We start from the raw sequence: 13025 nt of genomic DNA on the forward strand, positions 1-13025 counted from the left end.
CGTCGGACTGAAAACAACGGAAGAGCTTATCGACAGACGCGGCAAGCGATTGTCTGCCGCTCCCGCGCACGTCGATACGCACGGCGGCCATCGGCGTGCGGCCGTCGGGAAGCAGCGGGAGGTGATCTGCTGCCGCTTCCATTAAAAACGCAACCTTTCCACGTCTGGTTACGGGAAAGCGTTGGGCCTAAGAATGGATGACGAACGAAAGTGGAAAAAGGTTGGACTTATTTGCTGTGCTGATTTAGTTCCCTTAATGTGCAGCGATGTGCATTATAACCTCGATGTTTCGAAAAATAGATCTGTTCATTGAGACTGCGCCTTATAAATCGGAAAAATACGGCACGAAAGGACAAAACGGTCAAATGTTCTTCCGGAAATTCAGATCACAATTGCTGTAAGCAAAACAAAATAATTGCATTCATCAATTTTATATTTGAATGAATTGACCGATTAATCGGTTATCGGAATGTCAAGAAACGGCATCGGCATCGTCCTCCAAAAAAAGAAAAATCATATCGGTCGGGCACGAATGTGACATCACTCAAACGTGACCGAGAAGGAACTTGTGGAGAATGCCAGAGGGGGAGTCGTCTTTTCAATTCAACAATCGGTCGGGACACACCGTCCCGACTTTGTAAATTCACATTTGCACATAAAACGGGCTGCCGGTGAAGTCATCGTCGGCGGAATTCTGTCACGTTCTGAAAGCACTTCAATAAAATTTGTCAGGAACGTGACCTCAAATGACTTTGCGGGGTTAAAAAAAAACTAAGTATGCATCTTTTAGTGTCTCGTGAAATGATCACTCGAGCAAGAAATTGCAATTTTATTATTTATCCATTTTACTCATTTCAACTCGGCTTTGCCTTTTTATTGGCGAAGAAAATGAGAAAAAGATCTTCCCGAATGAATTCCAGGCACTTCATCCCGAGTGTCTGCCCTCGAACCGCTCCGGCTTTTTTTCCTCCCACCATCTTTTCAATCGACTGCTCCGCCTCCAATTTCCTCGCCGTCTCTTTATTCTCCCCCGCCTGCATTTTCACCAACAGCTGCTGCTCTGCGTCTGTCACTCCTGACCTCTGACCTCTCTGCGCCACGTCCTCCTTGCAATGGTCCCCGGAGAGCCGCATGCATAAATGTGCGGATCGCGACGGTCCCGCGCACGCACACGCACACGATGAGTGGATTTCTTCCTCCCAGTTCAGACTCGGATGACACGGCGCTCATTTGTCAATTAAACAGCCCCCAGAGAAAAAGTGTCATGAAACACGGTCACTTTCAAGACACAAGTTCAACGGCAAATGAAAACACGTCACAAGCGACGCGCTTGCGCAAAAATCATGTCGTCTGCGTCATTTGCGGCAAAGTTTGAGCGTCAAAGCATTCAAATGATTTTAGCTTCATTTGATTCCGGAAGTGGACGCCGCTGACGAAAGAGAGCTCTCCCTCCCTTTACCGTACGGGAAATGCGGCGACGTATTCATGACACGGATTTAAATCATGTTGCGATTCTAGAAAGCATCACACGATACGAAAAAAAAGTCGAAAATGAAGTCCAATTTCAAGACGGCGATTCCGTTAATAATGGACTCCGGTGTCGCGTTCGGGCTCGTCTCACCAAGAAGGCGCTTTTCATGAGAACAACCGAACACGGCACCCGAAGGATCCAGAGCAACATTTCAGTCGGCCGCTGAGGGGACAGCGTGGACGACGACGCCCCCCCTCCTCACACGTTTTGAGCACACAAACGGATATCAAGCGTGAACTCCGGACTGGATCGCGACCCCGTGGCAATGAGACACGTCGACGTCCCTCGCCAACAGACGTGCACATCGTCCTGAGACGGCGATGAATTATCATAGCAACACACGTTGGAAGACGCCGCGAGACGCGACGCGGCTTGACCATCTCGACTAATGTTAAATAGAAGGAGAACAAAAAAAAAAAAAAAAACAAGCTTGTGAATTGATCAAGCTAATTAATAATCAATGCGTGTTGATTTATTTAGAGCACAAATGAGTCACGGTTTCAGTGCGGTGACCTCGTGGACGTCGAACGGTATAAAAAAGTGATGAGGCTCGGGATTCAAGACCACGTCATCCTCTTTTCTTTTTTTCCTGTGTGCGTTTACGCTCGGGGCTGAAGGTGAAAGGTCAGCCAGATAGAGGATCCGAACAAGGGCGCAAGCGATGACGAGCAACAATACGAGCAGTCAGAGCCAAGACAAGCTTAAAGGTTTGTCAACATACGGCGTGCGTGCCGTGCCGGCACGTGGCGGTGCGGCAGTTGGTCAGTCCGCCGCAGCATTAGCGGGCGTTCAACCATTCTTATCGTTACCGTCGCGAATATTATTTGTGTTGCTCGGCAAATATCCGTCGCTTAGAGGGGAAGACGTTGCGGCACCTTGGTTGATGAATTTGCTTGTCGATGTTTGAAGGTGCGCGAGTTAGAACTTGATTCAAATTGGGAAAAATAAAAATTAAAAAAATCGATTCGATTCAATACACAAAAGGTCCGATTTGCTTCTCAATTGACTTTGATTGATTTCACGCAGTAGCAATTTGACTTTGGTGCGGAAGAGGCATTCACAGAAGTAGCAAGGCAGCAATTTGTACAAACTTGTTGCTTTCATTCGGCGAATTCGTAAAAATCGGAATATTTCCATGAAGAATTGAAGCCGTTCGATGACGTTTTATCGTTTTACGTCCTGATGTGCCTTCATGCGTGTTGGCGCCGACTGATTTTGTTTGGATGCGCTCCATTCAAATCCATTTATTGACTTTTTAAACGCAGCCCTAGTGCGAGTACATACAAGCAGTGACCCAAAAAAAATAAAAAATGTCAGCCCAGAGCGAGTCGAACGGCAGATTAGGCCCAACAAAAACAAAATCTTTCTATTCCTGGCTCCGTTCCAAATAATGTCTGATGCCACGCCTCCGCAAAGCTTGAAGGAAATCAGCCGAGTTGACTTTTTGCACACAAATGACACAAACGCTCACGAAAGCAGCCGAGGTGATCCATCAAACACAGACAACGCCAAAAAAAAAAAAGAAAAAAGGCCAACATTTGGCCGTGTGTGGCGTGCAAAAGCCTGACCTTCATCTGCAAGTCGTGCCGGCGGCACGTTCAAAAGTCGGCGTCGGCATTTGCAGCCTCATCAGCTGGCACTTTTCTTGGGCTGTCGTTGAGCGTCGTCACCTCACGTGACACGCACGCTTGCGTTGTCACGAAAAATCCCCAAACGCTTCTAAATTCGGACCCGATACGATTTGGATAAAAAGGTGGACGCATCCAAATGGTCGAAACTTTGTACATTTTTATTTATTCAAATAAAAAGTTGCCCCAAGAAGTTGAGGCCCAATTCTATACGGCCAAAATCGCACGCAGCAACCAAGTCAACAAGTAAACGGATCTTTTTACAGCACGTCAGCGATGCGGCACAAAATAACGAGGTCAACAAATGACACCGAGAAATAAACTGGCCCACGGAAATCTAAAAAAAATACAAAATAATCACAAATTCCGTTTAGGCGGCATCAAAGGGAAGACTTTTGTATTTGACGTTCTGGAGCTCCTCTTATCTCGTCTTCATCAAGTCATGAGGTCTCATTTCCGTCATGGGATTATTTTGGCGCTTTATGACTTTAAAGAGAAGAAAATTCAAACAAATCTTTCTCACCCCACACCATTCAACGGAAAACGACGGAATCGGCTTCCATTTCAGATCGGGACAACGCGGAATGCCTTGAGAAGTTCTTTGGAAGCATAAAATGTTGTCGATGGAATGAAGATTTGTCTCCATCTTTGCACTCAAGAATAAATTGGACAACAATAAAATCAAAATGTATTGTTGCGGCACACCAACACCATCTTCGCTAGAAATGTCAAATGCACACCTCAGAAGGAAATGGCCCAAAAAATAAATAAATAAAATGAAATGGTGTGACAGCAACTCCTCCGACTGAAAGATGTCGCGGCGTGAGCTTTGGAGGAGGTGACGAACGGCGACACGAGCTGAGGGAGACGAAAGCTCAGCCTCGGCATTTTACGGCAGATCCCCCTTGGCTCCGACATAATTGAGTCGGGGCAAACTAATCGGCTTTACTTTGAGATTAGACACACGCGCAGGTGCTGTTGGCTCGGTAAGTCAGAAGCGCACGTGAAGCACACGTGAAGCACACGCCGTCCATATCCGCCCCGCTGATTTTCTTCATCAACGCGTTCCTCCCTCAAATCTTTTCGGCGTTCACACGCACGTTTGCCTCCCTGAAAGCTCAACGTGGGTCATCCCCGACAAGAGGTCCGATTTTGCGTACCCGCGTGAGCAAAGCAAAAAGGTGCCAACTGGATGACAAAATACGGCAGCGGCTCCGTTCACATCCGTATCGAATCGGAGACGAAGGAAAACGAAGCGACAATATAACAACTCATGAATGCAAATATAAAGTGAAGCTGCATAAAAAAAAAAAAAAAAAAAAATGAAAATCAAATCAAATCCCCCGCTGAGAAATTGTGATTTTGAAGAAGTGCGGATTCCTCCAGACGGCAACAATACGCTTCATAATTTGGGAGCCCGAGTCAGATTGCGACATGAAGCAATTTATTCCATTGTCACGTTCACGAACGTTTCAAATGCAGAACTGAATGTTTGAGGCCAGCTCATTGTTGGCTTTGCTGATCTCTCAGGAAAAAAAAAAAAAAAAAATCAAAGAGGCAAACGGTAATGAGCCTCGAGCGCCATTTCCGAGCTTTGATCACATGTTAATAATTGATCGAGTCCACACGCCAAACATTTACGATCATCTTTGGCTTTTATATTCTGGGCCGCTTTGGATTCCTGACCGCCTCGTTTCGTCTCACCTGCGTGGAGTCGAGTCGCGCTTCCTATCACTTTGTCGGGCCTCGTCGCCTTCTCCCGCATTTCCCAACTTGTGATTCGTCACCTCCAGCCGTTGTCTGAAAATGACTCACTCCAGCACAAGACGCCATCGCGCTGATGTTCGCGAGCTCCACAATCTTTCCCCTCCGACTTTTCTCTCTGCCCACACTTAACAATACAGGCTGCTTCATTTTTATTTGGATTTGGATTTTCGACATCTCATCTTGCATCCCTGTGGCCAAACCTTCTCTCTTCTTCTACGGCCACTCCTTCAGCTTCCATCTATGACACATCACCCCCCCCTCACCCCCACCCTCTCTCCGTTAGCCTTCATGAACAACATCTTTCCTCTCTTAACCCCCCCGCCCATCCTCAGCAGTGCCCGTCAACGTGAATCACACTTTTATTCATCACTGTCAGATTTTTTTTTTTTTCATGGCACAACAAGAGAACACGCGCAATTCTAATGACTCATCTGCCAAGTTTGTGGCCATCATTTCGCTCCCTGTTAGACAATAAGCAAAGAAGCAGCTGCAAGCCCCAGCTGCAGCATTAGCAGCGCTCTGCTGGGGGGGGGGGGGGGGGGCGTGTGTTGTCTGCAAGCGTCTGATGCTTTTCTGACTGCTTTGTTTAAAGCCTCGGTAAGTGTCATCTAATTGGAATTGCGCACGTGTGGTCTTCCGAGCGAGCCCATCTCCATAATTAGAGAAGGCCAGCCACACATGCGCCCCCCCCCCCCCACCCGACAAGATGGAAATATTCATGAGACTCCAAGCAACATCATCATGCCCACAAAAAGAAGACGGTCCGGTCCTGGCTTTCCCGGCCACCGTTGATGCCAAAACTTGTTTACGCCTGAAAACGTCTCCATTCCTTTGGACTGAGCTCCCGCTGCTCCGTTTCCCTTTTAAGCCTCCGAATCGAGCTAATATTAGTTTTAACTCGGTGTGAGGAATGTAGGAGTAGGAGTGCAGTCTGGTCTATTTGCGGAGACTTACGAAGACTCGTGTTACAAAATCTTCAAAGATGAAATGCGAGAACTCCTGAGAGACTCAAATTCGATGGTTCCCGCTTCCGATATGACGTTGCATACAAAAAAAAAAAAAAATGAAGATATGTCCCTCTTCTCAAGATTTCAAATGTTTTGTCTGTCGCCAAAGTGATGACACTAACATGAAACGCGCGAGGCATCGCTGCAGCGTCATGAAACTTGTCAACGTACATCAAAGGCAAGGTGAGGCGAATTCAAAAACGGGGCGGGGGGGGGCGGGGGGTGCAATGCACAGAATGACTCACAACAAAATAAGCAAGAGCTGCCATCATTTATATGTAAATGATCACTTTGCAGGAAGCGCAAGCTGATTCACACATCCTCTGCCATCAGAAAAAAAAAATGGATTATGACTGTCCAGCAGCCAAACAACACGTAACAAGAGCGGACATGAAAATCTGTATCGAGACGAGAAGGCGGTGCCTTTAGAGAGGACGACGTTTATGGAAAACCTGCAGCAACCACTCCTGAAATGACAAGCGCGCGTCGCACACGCTGACGACTGAGCCGGGGCAACGTGGACGCCAAAAAGACGACGACGACTTCCCCACAAACAAAAAAAAACAAAAAAAAAAAAACGTGTCACTCGACATACATTTCAGAAATATGCTCACAGCGCCACGAATGGCGAGATGACTTCAGGGGCGGTGTCATGGCAATGAGTCTGCTGCGTACCGACCGGCATCCGTGGTGGGCCACACCACACGTTGCACCGGAATGCACCTTTGAGGCAGCGGGACGCAGCAGCTCGCAACACAACCAGATCAATAACTGCTTTCCTCAAACCGGCGTTGCAACAAACATATTTCTCTTCGGAAATAATTGAGCGTTTCCGAAGGATTTTCAGACTTTTCCTCAGAAACAAAGCAATCGGCGTTTCACAGACGTGGCGCATTTTCCTCATCGCAACATGAATATTGGATCGTGGCGATCACTTGCACATCGAATGAGTCTAATTTCAGGATCTGGTCTTTGCGGGGGAGGATTAAATCATTAAAAATAACGACACCGGATGGGAAAACGACTCGCAAGCATCAGCGAGCAAGTGGGTAGAACTAGACGCAAAGTCAAATGTCATTCGCGAGCGAGAGTGAAATGTCGACCAACTCAGTCGTGTGCAGTAACTGTGAGTCAACTCCGGGGGGGGGGGGGGGCTGCACACATGAGGCGAGAAAGTTTGGTTGTTGTTCCAGGCCCACTTGCAAGTCAATTGGTTTCATGAGCCCGTTTGAAACCTGAAATGTTCACAAATCAAGGGAACGATTCCCATTGAAATGAATGTAAATACAATCGATCGGTTCCAGCCTACAGACTCATTTCGAATGGCTCGTAAAACGTGACGGAATGGGAAATATCACAGAAGAGCGAAAAGAAATGAGCATAAAAATTGCTGCCTTACAACACGTTTCACCGCTCATACAAACAGAGCATGCCACAAAGAAGAAGGGCCAAAGTTAATCAACGACTCACATATCAAATTAAATCAAAAACGATTTTAAAAATCAAACTATCTTTGAGAGACATTGTTGGACTCCAAATAGCTCACATTCAAATCCTCAAACTCTTCAGCAAATATCAAAATTGATAGCGTTTAAGTCCTGCAGGCAGCTAAGTGGAAAGGCAATTAAAGCACTTGAGCAGCGAGGAGAAGGATTTGAAAATGGGAAAGTTTCATTAATTACGGAGGAGTTTTGTGAGAAGAAAAAAGGGGGGAGGCACCAGCAAAAGGTCACAACGATGATGAGGAAGGCAAGGACATTTGTTGAGAGTTGTGCTGGCTTGAGGAAGAGACGTTGTGTTTTGTTCTGCCAAAAAAATAATCATTAAAATGGAGTTTGAGTTAAACGAGGTCGGGGCGCAGAGGGCGGCGAAAAGGGAGGAGCTGGCGAGCAGCTGATCCGCCGTACGGACCGGCTGCTCTGATTGCGCAGACAGACAAATGACTCCTTGTCACAATTTCAACACTCCTCCTCCATCTTTCAGTGCCCCATCCCCCACTTCGTGACGGGCTATCTATCAAGCGGAAGACACACACGCGCACGCACACACACACACTTTTGTGGATGCGATTGATTCAGAATCTCTTGATTCTGCTTTCATTTGAATCTTATCTTCACCATTTCGTCCACGTTTTGTATCGTGTTCCTCTTTTGCACTCGATGGCTATCTGGCCATCTTCAATCTTCTCCACTTTACTGCCTTCCCTCCTTTATGTGTCCTCGTCGCCTTCCCCACCTCGTATAGAATGTGGTGTAAATGTCAAGGTAGCCGCAGAAGCACCGGCTCACTTGCAGCACTGCAAAGACTCATTTCAATCCTTGAAAAGTGCAAATCGCTTTACAAATCCAAAGGGTCACATTGCAAATCCGTGTGGCGCTCATTTTAACACCAAAAGTGTGAATTGTGCTCAATTCTGGCCAAGCCCAACTGGACTGCATTAATGGCTGAAAGTGACAAAAAAAAGATGATGAAGGTAAAAACATTCAAATGCTTACTTTGCCACCATAGCAAGCACAACATGTGGATGATTAGACAGTTTATCGTAACATACACAGACAGCGTTTCATGAAATAAAATGCACACCAATACAAATTTTACTCAACACACTCATAATACAGGAAGGAATAAACCTGAGTTGAAAAAAAAATAATAAAAAACAGAATTATAAAGAATGAATGAATGAAAAAAGGTGTGACAACTGAACACTGATTGGCTGCTCGCTTTTTTACTTGGACTTATTCCTGTTTGTATTACGAGTGTGTTGGGCAAGAGTCAGCGCATTTTAATTCATGAAAAGCGATGACTTCTTGGTCAGAGAGAGAAGAGAACAATGTGAATATCGTGCGTCCTCGTGTCACGCTACAACAATACAATGTCTTGAAGCCTTTCTGCATCATGCATGGCGGACACCCCTCAGTGAGATGTTGTGTCATCCTGGCCACCCCACTGAAAAAAAAATGGTGGTCACGCCCCTGTGAACAGCCAGGATGTCAGGCACCTGCATGATCCGATTGCAGTATCCATACATCTGCATTTACAAGAGGCGCAAAAATCGGATATTCCAAAACATTCGAAAGACAAAACACACCTTTCAGGAAGGCGCAGTTGAATTCCAACAACACATTGTTAAATCAACACCGCTGTAGAAGTGCAAATGGGAAGAACAGTGTATCGTTTGTGTGCGTTTTTTGCTCTTATTTGAACAGGTGGTTCGAGTCGAGGGAGCTCACTGAAAAAAATACAACAGATGTTCGCTTATCAGCTTGGGATTCACAAACACCAAAGGATGGGGGGGAAGCGGTGTGGGGGTGGGGGGTCCCCTAAGGGGGTTTTACCATCGTCCCGGGAGTGGAAATGTTTCCCAGTTTAGCTTCATTAAACTTTACATATTGTTATAGTCTCACATCGAGGACACTTTCGGTGAGATGGCAAGAAAGTAAAAACGTTTTTGTCTAATCAAATAATAGCAGCCATTCCTAGAACGCGCGTCTCTTTTATCAGCAATGACTTGGAAACATCAACAAAACAAAGAGCATCAACTACAGCGCTAGTCAATCAGCGACACCACAAACACTCACCGTACGGAAGAAACTCAACTCGTCTCAAAACGTCACTTTCCTGAGAGGCAAAGAAAAAAAAACGAGTCTTGAGTCCTGTTCGACGTAAATGGCCACGATGCAATTCCAGCGGTGTAGTGAACAAGCGACGGACTGGCGTGTTTCTTTGTTGCAGTTAAATGGAAGCTGGAGGAAGTGGAACAGACAAACCCGGATGATGTGTGGCCATTAACTCAGCAACTAGCGCGCTGATTGGTTGCGTCCGCCGTGTCACCTCGCACGCTTATTGGCTGAGGCTGTGATGCTATGTTTACGGGTTGTTTATAAAGTCCGCCAAATTGAAAACCTCTAGTGTATGAAGTCAATCAGAGCTTCCTGACACTTCAAATAAAACGTCAAATGTAGATATCATTTTTAGTTTAAAAATATTTCAGTATTCTAACATACAAATGACCATAAAGTACAATCGTACAAATCGCTGGCGCATTTACACATTCTTGTCTCGTTTTTACATCCAAGTACAAAGGTGAGTAGTGTAGCCAAAAATGTATTCGAGAATACTGTTGCTCAGTAAGTACGACGAAAAGTAAAATGTAACCCACCTATTAAGGTTAATGAGAATTCATTGGAAAAAAATACTCACGTATTACGCACACACAGAGAGAATGGGGATAGATAGATAGATAGATAGATAGATAGATAGAATCTACTTCGTCGTTGACGACTCCCCAAAGTCTTATGACAGAACAGAACGAAACACCCAAAAGAGGCAATTCATTGGGGTAAGGTCACGTGATCATGAAGGCAAACCAATCTATGGACTCGTTTATTTTATGGGGTAAACAAAGTTGGTTTGCGATTTATGGGCAAAAAGTGATTATTAGTGCAGTCTGACAGTAATGGAATACATTATAGTTGGCGTGATTGCTTCTGAAGTGATACACTGACCACCACTCATAAATTAACGGCATTGTGTCTTTTTCTTCTCCAACATTTTACACCATAAAACAACGCAATCACAAAAAAATAAAACACAGTAGCACAGTAGGCCTAAATATGCATTTTACAAAATGAGAGATTTTATTCCTTTGTACATTTTATACCATTGTAAGTCATTGTAACATTATGCAGTTTGAACGTTAATGTTGCTCTTCAATATAGCAATTATTTGAAACCTGTACTTTCATGATTTCATTAGAAAAAATATTTCACGAGATGCATATAAACTGCATCTTAATTAATGCAGAAAAACAAACAGTTCCTAACGATTAAATGCAAATAAAATGAGCTTAACTACTCCACCCGTTTAGCGTTGCTTCAGCTGTTTTTATTGAATAAGAAAGCAGGGGTTAAGTACAAGATTAATTATTAACATGATCACAATATTGCGTCCATAAGTGAAGAGTTAAATTATTACAACCTCAAGGAATGTATTTAAATTATTCATGTACAAGAAAATAATGTGCCTCTAAAGTTACAGTGCAGGTGACAAAAGGTCATCGATTGGAACCCCTGCGCATGTCATCCTTTTTTAAGAAATCTGACGCCCCTTAGTGGCGATACTTGGTAAGTACACTCACTGCACAGACTTGCGCGCCCTTACAAATATATTTCATTTTAGAATCAAAATTCCGATTGCATACTATACGCCTACAATTGTAGGTATTGATTGCAAATGATTTAATTTAAATGCTTCCCCCGACCCCTCCCATGTTTTCTAACAGCAATGAAGGCCGACCAAATGGTGACATTTAAAAATAAGAAAATAAATAAATAAAATGTACAAGTGTTTACTGGTAAAAAAAATTAATTAAAAATCATACTTTTCAAAGTTGGTGAGCGGTCATTTATGCTGAGAATTGTGTGTTCAATAATAAAAACAAAGGTCTTATTTTCACATCATTTTTATTTTCTTCTGTTTTAGTAACAAATGAAAAAAAACTGGTTGGGCGGCCAAAAAAAACAAAACATCTTTTGCACCCTGTCCACACATACAACGTAAAATCATTCCCTTGCAATGGAAATGAGAGAGAATTTAAAATAAAACAAAACTAAAAAAAATCAGCACCTGTCCAGTTTGTTTACGTCACATTTTGGTAACTGACCTTTAATATTATACTACGACGGAACAAGACAAACGCGATTAGTCTGGTTAAAGAAAAACGAGTTAGAAAAAAACTAATCTGTAGTTTTGTTTTTTTTTTACTTTGCAATTAAGTGTTAGCTAAGTATCACCAGATCAGGAAAATTGATCATTCCAAGTAACAGCGCAGGGCTTTGCTCGCCTCTGTAACAATACTGCAATAAATGTTCTGTGTTCAAGAGAACTCATGCATAAATAAGTTTGGTTTCTTGCAATTCTATTCTAGTTAGGGAAATGGGCAAAGTGTGTCGATTGTGAAGGCATTAAAAAGAACGGAGGAGCGCGTAGATCGGCCGTACACGCTAGAAGATGGCATGTCTATGTTGTTTTTTTTTGTTTTTTTTTAAATGATCAGGTTAATTCAGGATAATCCTTTTGAAGAACAAGTTTCACATTTTCAGAACATTTTTAAATTAATTTAAAAGGATTCTACCATTTTTTTCCCAACACTCACACTGTATAACACTTCCAAATACGTATATTGCCCAGACTCGAACATGAGAACAAGTTATGTAAACATCACAAATGATGACAACACTCCAACATTATTGACAAACACCCAATTACTGCAACAAAAACAAATTCCACTCAAGCTTACGGTCAAAAACGTGACTGAAAGTAATTGCCCTGCAGCAGCCTGGCACTTAAAAAAAAAAAAAAAACAGTCAAACAATAAATGTCAATTACGCACACGAGAAGAAAAAAGTTGCAAGAACTCGTACGCGGACAAAGACAAAAAATAATGATATGAATATAGAATATTATACACACACACACACACACACTGGGCACGAATCGTCAACACTGTACAATATATTTGCTATAAGAGCAGTAGCGCAAAATATGTTCTTCATAAACATTTTTGTCTTCTTTTACAATGTACACACAAGAAAATGCAAAGCACAAGCCTTCAAAAGGCCACAAAAGTGCATGTTATCGGCTCGGCTGGAAGCCAGAAGGAAGAAGTGTTGCTGGAGAGGGAATGACACCTGCGCATATCACACACGAGCTTTGCCGCACTCGCAGTCACACCATCTCGTCAAATTAAAAGTTAGTGTCGGGCTGGGAAATCTTTAGTAGTTGATTATTACGCACGTAGATGCCTAAAAGAGAATCTGCATCTTGGAGGTGATATACACACACGCACAAATACAGCCATACAAATACGGGTTCGGCTGCGATCAACTTTTCTACCGCACTGCCACTATGTAGTCATTTGACGTTGGAAGTTTTGGTACTTCTGGGCAATCACATTTCATAAAAGACTCGGCCTTCAATTCAGATATTGTCACGACCAGGCACCGGATCATGGAGGCAAAAAAATTTAAAAATCCAGACGGAAAATCGGTTTTGTTTTTTCCCCCCCTATCCTTTTTTGAGGTGTTTGAGTGA

General features: G+C 43.7%; 1 protein-coding gene across 1 annotated transcript in view; it reads right to left on the reverse strand.

Moving 5' to 3' along the window:
* The window catches only part of spsb4a (splA/ryanodine receptor domain and SOCS box containing 4a), a 28446-nt gene extending 18735 nt beyond the window's left edge, over nucleotides 1-9711 (reverse strand). Inside the window, exon 1 of the mRNA XM_088312110.1 lies at nucleotides 9512-9711. The gene's annotated coding sequence lies outside the window, so the exon portion shown is untranslated. The remainder of the gene's footprint in view (nucleotides 1-9511) is intronic.
* Nucleotides 9712-13025: the final 3314 nt, after the last annotated feature.

Source organism: Idiotropiscis lumnitzeri, chromosome 12 (genome assembly GCF_059441095.1).
Source record: "Idiotropiscis lumnitzeri isolate Australia: NSW breed Sydney's pygmy pipehorse chromosome 12, RoL_Ilum_1.0, whole genome shotgun sequence".
NCBI classification, from domain to species: domain Eukaryota; kingdom Metazoa; phylum Chordata; class Actinopteri; order Syngnathiformes; family Syngnathidae; genus Idiotropiscis; species Idiotropiscis lumnitzeri.